Consider the following 6,738-nt stretch of genomic DNA (forward strand, 5'->3'; position numbering starts at 1 on the left):
AACCACGATTCAAATAATATCGAATGATTTGCTCCTTTTCTAGCAGTTCCCAGCCAATTATGTCAACGCAGCTTATAAACATTTACGAATGGAGTCTCACAAGCAACACAACTCTTCTTGCTTGAAAAAAATATATATATAAATGCGTTATATTACATGCAATACTGTTATAGTTACAGTTGTGCAATTACTTATGTATGTAATCACTCAGTATTGCACATAACTGGGAAACTTAGGTATATGGAAACAAAGCAATTCACCCAGGGTGTCTGGGGACAACAAAGCATGTAACGTCCAGAAGGCCCAATTCCCAAAAGCCTTTGCTCGAAGCCTGCTAGACTCCACTTTCTGCCCAGAACCCCAGCCAAAACTTCAGGACCTCCCAACTCTAATAATCAAATTGCTTTATTTATTTAAAACAGGGAGCCTGGATGACACCAGGGGAGCAACAATAACTACTAAGGAATAGATGAGACTTCTACCAGTGAAGCCCAATCGGGCCCAGAGCTTCTCTGGGTGCCAGCCCAGAGCTGCTAGATGCTATTTACATCCTCCCTTGCAACCATAAAGTCTTTCTAAAGGCAGACGGGCTTCTTTGGATAGATGTGATATCTTTTATTAGACCAATAAATAGTTGGGGGAAAAAAAATTGTTCTTGGCCAGCTTTCAGGTACAAACAGCCTTCTTCAGGTGCAGAGAGGGTCTGCCGGTGTTTGTGCTCTCCTGTGCAGAACAGAAATGCAAAATGCCAATATGCAAAATGCAATTTAGAGGCCTGTGCTGCGGTATGTGCCAGCAAGCCAATGTCTATATTTAGCCCACGCTGCTTTTTAAGGCCCTCTGAAGCTTCCTGCACTTCTGGCCTGGCTCTGTTTCTGTTGCAGACAAGTTTAATACTTGCATTCACCAGGAAGCAAGCCCTGCACAGGTCTCTAAAATTGCACCCGCAATTTGGAAAGGGGAGAGGAGACCAGAAATGCAACACAGAGGCCTGTAATGACCTTCAACTCTCATGCTTTCCCCCTCCCCAGCCCAAGCTACAATTCACCTATCACCCCAAACCAGGGCAACTCACAGATCCTGCCGAGAGAGGCACCCAGGTCCTTGCAGCCCGACCCTCTGCACAGGCAGCCTTTGTTCCCCCTCCTCCACCATGTGCTTCCCTCTTAAAGAGACACGCACACACGGCATCAAATCACCTGCTACTATTTGCTCCAGCTTGCAAGAAGCCCTGCTCAGGACTCCTAGAAAAGTATCACCGAGTGCTTTAAAGGCCAGAATTGGGAGTCTGGACTCCTGGGTTTGTTGCTCAGCCTTGCAGCACATCCCCTGTGTGCCCCTGAGCAGATAAATCACTTCCAAGGAGCCTACTCCTAATCATGCAGAAATAATATTTTAAAAATTGTACAGGATTTTTATAGAGAATCCAGGCATCCTATACATGATTCTCTATTAAGGGTATTGCACAGGTATTGTATGTGGCTTGATACAGGCCTGGTTTCTAAACACGTGGCTCACATCTGCTTCCCTCCGGCACTCTGAGCTCAACAGGAATATCAAGTGCAGGGGGGGGTGCAAAACACAACTGAATTGCTTGATCACAAGGATCTCCCTGCATTTTTCCCTTACCTAAAACCTTGTCCAATGCCCTTCAAGCCTCTGCTTCCTGTAGTTCACTTTGGTTTAGCACAGAGCTATAACATGAGTGGATGGCAAAGATTAAACCTAGATTGGCAAAGGATTCAAATCAAAGAGGGTAGCACACTACTTACCATGCAGCTAGGCCAGGAAGAGGAAGAAGAAAGGAGAGGGCTGGAGGAAGAGAGGTGGAACAAAGAACAGAGCTCGCGCTGTGATTGGTGAGAAGCACAAGCATGTTGCACTTCCTGGATCAGTCATCTGGTCATTTAATTATTTTCATGAATTTGTGGCCAGAAGCTTCTACAGATTGGGCTTGGGAAAAGTTTGGGAGGCAGAAATCAGTGGAAATCCTTTCAAAAAAAATTCAGAATCTGGACCAGGGGATTCAACATAGAGTCAATATCTTCTGTGTTGCAGGGTTTGGGGTTGTAGTCGTGTTGGTCTAAGGACATAGGCAGGCAAGCGTCTTTGGGTAGATGTGCTTTTATTAGACCAACGGAGTAGTTAGAAAAAAGGTTCTTTGCAAGCGTTCAGGCACAAGTGCCCTTCTTCCCTATGCCTGAAGAAGCGTGCTTGTGCCAGAAAGCTTGCAAAGCTTGGTCCGCTGATCTAATAAAAGATAGCACATCTACCCAAAGAAGCTGCCAGCCTAGAGTCAAGCCTTGGGCCTTGGGTATTCAGAAAAAAAAAACTGTGTCCAGTAACCTTGATGCAAGATCTTAAGTAAATGAGGAGGATATTCAAAATGAGCAAACTTGCTCAACATTTCTGAAAATCAGCCCACTTACTTAGGAGGCTAAATCAGGTTTAATGCTGACCCTAGAGCTCACAGGGATGGGGTACTGTGGTCCCAAAAAACTTGTCTAAGTCTATCCTGACCATGAAGTTTATACAATGAAAGATATCCCCTACAAAAATCCTTGCCTCTTGCATATTTCCTGGACCATCATGGCTACATCACTTCAACCCTAACAAGAAAAATATTTCATGTTTATATAGCCCTTGGGATTTTGCTTATCCTGAAATCCCAAGACTGAAAGGTACTTGCATAATAGGAACATATTTTAAAGGTCATTTAAGGATATAGACAGCGGGCTAGTGGGCTATTCAAAAGTACGCAGGAACCGGACTCCCACAGGAATTAGAGACCACATTTCTTTGGATGCCTTTGAAAAGCCTAGCACATATCCAGATTCAGAGTGAACAAAAGCAGCAGGAGAGATCTTCAATAGGGATCATTCATAATACATGGGAAATACTGACAGAAATCAACAGAGGAACATAATAGAAATGGTTTTATATAGTGTTTGTGGCCAAACTGTGCTTTTAATTCACGGTTTTAAGCTCATTTAAGTTCAGTGGACTTGCTTCACATTTAAATTGGTGTGTTCAGCATCATAGAGGCATTGTGCCAGGGGGATGAGGGCAGTGATTCTCAACCAGGGTGCCACATCACCCTGAGGTGCCTTGAGATCCTTCCAAGAGTGTCATAGGGTGCCATGCAATTTTAGCACAGTTAAGTTTCATAGTAGTTAGGGGTCAGAGGGGACCTGAACAAATCATCTAGTCTGACCCACCCCCACCACTGGCCGGAGCACATGCTGGGATCACATGACCCCAGACAGGTGTTCATCCAACCTTTTTTTGAATTTACCCAAGGTAGGAGTGAGGACCACTTCCCCTAGGAAGTTGGTTCCAGATCCTAACTACCCTGACAGTGAAATAGTACCTCTTAATCTCTAACCTGAACCTATTCTCTAGCAGCTTCTGGCCATTGTTCCTCGTCACCCCAGGTGGTGCTGGGGAGAATAGAGCTCTTCCTATTTGCTGTTGATCTCCCCTAACGAGTTTGTAGACAGCTACCAGGTCCCCCCTCAGCCTCCTCTTGCTGAGGCTGAACAGTTTCAGGTCCTTCAGTCTCTCCCTGTAGGGCCTGTCCTGCTGCCCTCCAACCAAGCGGCTGGCCCTCCTCTGAACCCTCTCAAGGCAGGCCACATCCTTCTTAAAGTGCGGTACCCAGAACTGGACTCAGTACTCCAGTTGAGGCTGGACCAATGTCGCGTATAGGGGGAGTATCACCCCTCCGGATGAAATGCATCTTTGGATGCACAACAGGGTATGGCTGGCCTTGCTGGCTGCAGTGTGGCATTGGTGGCTCATGTTCATCTTGGAGTCAATGATGACTTCAAGATCCCTTTCCGCCTCTGTGCTCACAAGGGGAAAGCTCCCCAGCTTGTACGTATGCTGTGGATTCCTTCTCCCCAGGTGTAGCACCCTGCATTTGTCTACATTGAACCCCATCCTATTACCATCTGCCCACCTCTGTAGTCTGTCCAAGTCTAATTGCAGCCTCTCTCTCCCTTCGAGCGCGCCTACCTCTCCCCACATCTTAGTGTCACCGGCAAACTTGGACAACGTGTTTTCCACCCCCTCGTCCAAGTCGCTGATGAAGATGTTGAACAGTGTAGGCCCCAGCACCGAGCCCTGGGGGACCCCACTATTCACATCCCGCCAGGATGTGACCAAACATAATTCACAAGGTGTACCCAGAGGTTTCAAATAGGATTCCAAGTGTTAAAAACTAAGAAATGGCACTTTCCAAGGACTGCCTTGACTATAAAAAGGATTAAATTGCCATGACACAGATCCAGAGATGACTTCAAGCTCTGCTCTTGCCTCAGATTGCCCCCAGGCACCCCAGCGGTACGCAAGTACCTGATCATTCAGGGTGGGGAAATCAAAGGTGATGTACTCCATCTCACTCCCTTGTACGTGGTTAGCTATGGAAAGTCAATGCTGGACCCTCAAAATCTCAGGTACCTCTACAGATCCAGAGGATCGAGTTACAGCCTAATTCCAGACGTGTGCCAAAGACTGTCTTCCCAGTCAGCCCAGCTTCAAATGGGGACCTGGTCACTTGAGTAGGGGAGAAAAAGGCTATTTATGAACTACCTCATTTCTGATGACAACTACCTATTTCTCCGTGTGCCACTGGCAAGAGAAACTGTGGTGCCTTAACCATGCTAGCCTGATGGTCATCCAGGTCCAGATAGATGTTTGACCTTTTTATATTCCTTCCCACCTGTAGATCAAAAATTGACATTACTGTCCCCATCTTACACACTGAGAAACTGTAGTACAGAAAGAGGTCATTGGGATCCTCCCTTTTCTGACTACTTGGGACAGTATCTGTATCTGTATTTGTATTTAAGGCGTATCGCTCTGCACTCCTTAAATCTTTGGCAGGCTTTACCCCAGAAAAAAATGTGAATAGTCTCTAGGCTACAGATCTGTTACAGCCAATAAGCCCATAACAATAATGGTATTGTTTTTTAACTTCCCTTTGGTATTTTCCATCCAAAGATCTTGATACATTTCACAACTGTTAATAAAGTAAGCCTTTGGCATGTAAGTAAGGTATTGTTATCTCTAATTTACAGGTGGACACTGAGAGAGACAGAACTTAAATTACCTTAAAAAAAAAAACCTGACTGGATAATGCAGTTTCTTGTGCACAAGCATTGAAAACATGAGCCACATGACCAGTTAGAAATGAGGACTCTTTATATATTAGAAAGGACTATGAACTCATGATTACAACAGGGAGGTGACAGGGAGTCAGGTTCTTTTCCCAGTTCAAGGAGGAAAATGGGATCTTGAGGCCTATATATCCCCCAGTTTACACACCCCCACTGCATCTGCTAGAACTTGTTAGCAAAACAACATTTTTAATGGGGAAAAAAGTATGAAAATAGATTTCTGTCTTCATCTCTTTCTCCCCAAATGTTGAGGGTTTTAACAAACCATCAAAAATGTGTTTGCTGAAAACTAAACATATTCCACTTTGTGCATAGATTTTTGTTCAGTTTTCATTGCTTAAGAAAGTCCCCCAAAACATAGAATAGCAACTCTAGGGCTTCCCACCGATGCTCTTGCACCCCCAAGACTTCTTCAAACAGATTTCTTTGTATACACAAAACATCATTTTTTCTAAATATTTATTAAAAGTTCAGCCTCTGTTTTCCAAGAACCAAAGCAAAGGGTCCCACAGCTCTGATGCTCTCTCAGAGACAAAAGTTTACTTCCCAACCAGCCAAGAAGCTTATAGATGTGCCTTTACACATCAGCACCCACTATGTAACGCTGTGAAGAGGCAGTGATGATGAAAAGACGATAATGAGACTGGAATTCTGCATCCGGTTCTGATATGTCTGTTTTCAGGCAACACCAAATTATTTTCAGGCTTGAGGCAATACCTTACAGAGTATTATATTACATTAATGCTCACTCCATTTCTCCCATTCCAAAGAAGACTCAGAGGTCACCCGATTACAGTACGTAAGAGAAAATACCAAGATGACCATGGAGCAGACAAAAGCAGAAAAGGAACTGACAGCCAAAAGTTTAAATTGGACAGATTCAAAATGAAGAAATTCAAAATTCAATTCAGATTCAAAATGAGGCACAATTTTTTCCCCCCAGGGAGAGTGTTTAACTACTATAGAAACAATCTCCTAACAGCAGAGGTCAAATCCAGGCAGGCTGCCTTTGTAGAAGATGCTTTCATAAAATCCTACAGTGTTGAAAGGGACTTCAGGGGCCATCTAGTACAACACCCTACAGCGAACCAGGATTTTCAATTCCTAATCTATCTTGGACAGATGCTTATCCTGACATTTCTTGAAAGCACCCAATGAAAGAGAGATTCCACAACTTTCCTAGGCATCTTATTCCACTATTCTATTGTTTTTACACTTACGAAGGTTTCCTGAGATTTGCTGAATCTGAATCTGCTTTATTGCAATTTAAAACCACTGTCCTCTGCCCTGCCTCCATGGCAGAGGAGAACGTTGCTTTTCCCTCTTTATGGAAGCCTTTCAAATGTTTGAAAACTACTGCTGTGTCCCACTTTGATTTCCTTTTCTCCAAACCTATCTAGTTCCTTTAGTCTTTCTCCATACAGTTGGCTTCCCAGTCATCATCTTTGTCACTCGTCCCAGACCCTCTCCAGTTTCTCTACGTCCTTATCAAGCAGGGCCCAGAACATGACGCTGTTCCTCCTGAAACCTAATTAGCACTGAGTAGAGAGATACAATC

The 6,738-nt window shown here is 44.3% G+C and overlaps 1 long non-coding RNA gene across 3 annotated transcripts in view; it reads right to left on the reverse strand.

Moving 5' to 3' along the window:
* The window catches only part of LOC102368660, an 8,135-nt gene extending 6,298 nt beyond the window's left edge, over positions 1-1,837 (reverse strand). The window contains exon 1 of one of the 3 annotated variants that reach the window (XR_325365.3): positions 1,773-1,837. This is a non-coding gene — a long non-coding RNA (uncharacterized LOC102368660). Of the gene's footprint in view, positions 1-1,075; positions 1,161-1,629; positions 1,653-1,772 lie in introns of those variants that run through there. The other 2 variants (XR_001359096.2, XR_325366.3) reach the window with 2 other exon arrangements.
* Between the last annotated feature and the right edge of the window lie 4,901 nt (positions 1,838-6,738).

This window comes from Alligator sinensis, unplaced genomic scaffold (genome assembly GCF_000455745.1).
Source record: "Alligator sinensis unplaced genomic scaffold, ASM45574v1 scaffold1300_1, whole genome shotgun sequence".
Classification (NCBI taxonomy): Eukaryota; Metazoa; Chordata; order Crocodylia; family Alligatoridae; genus Alligator; species Alligator sinensis.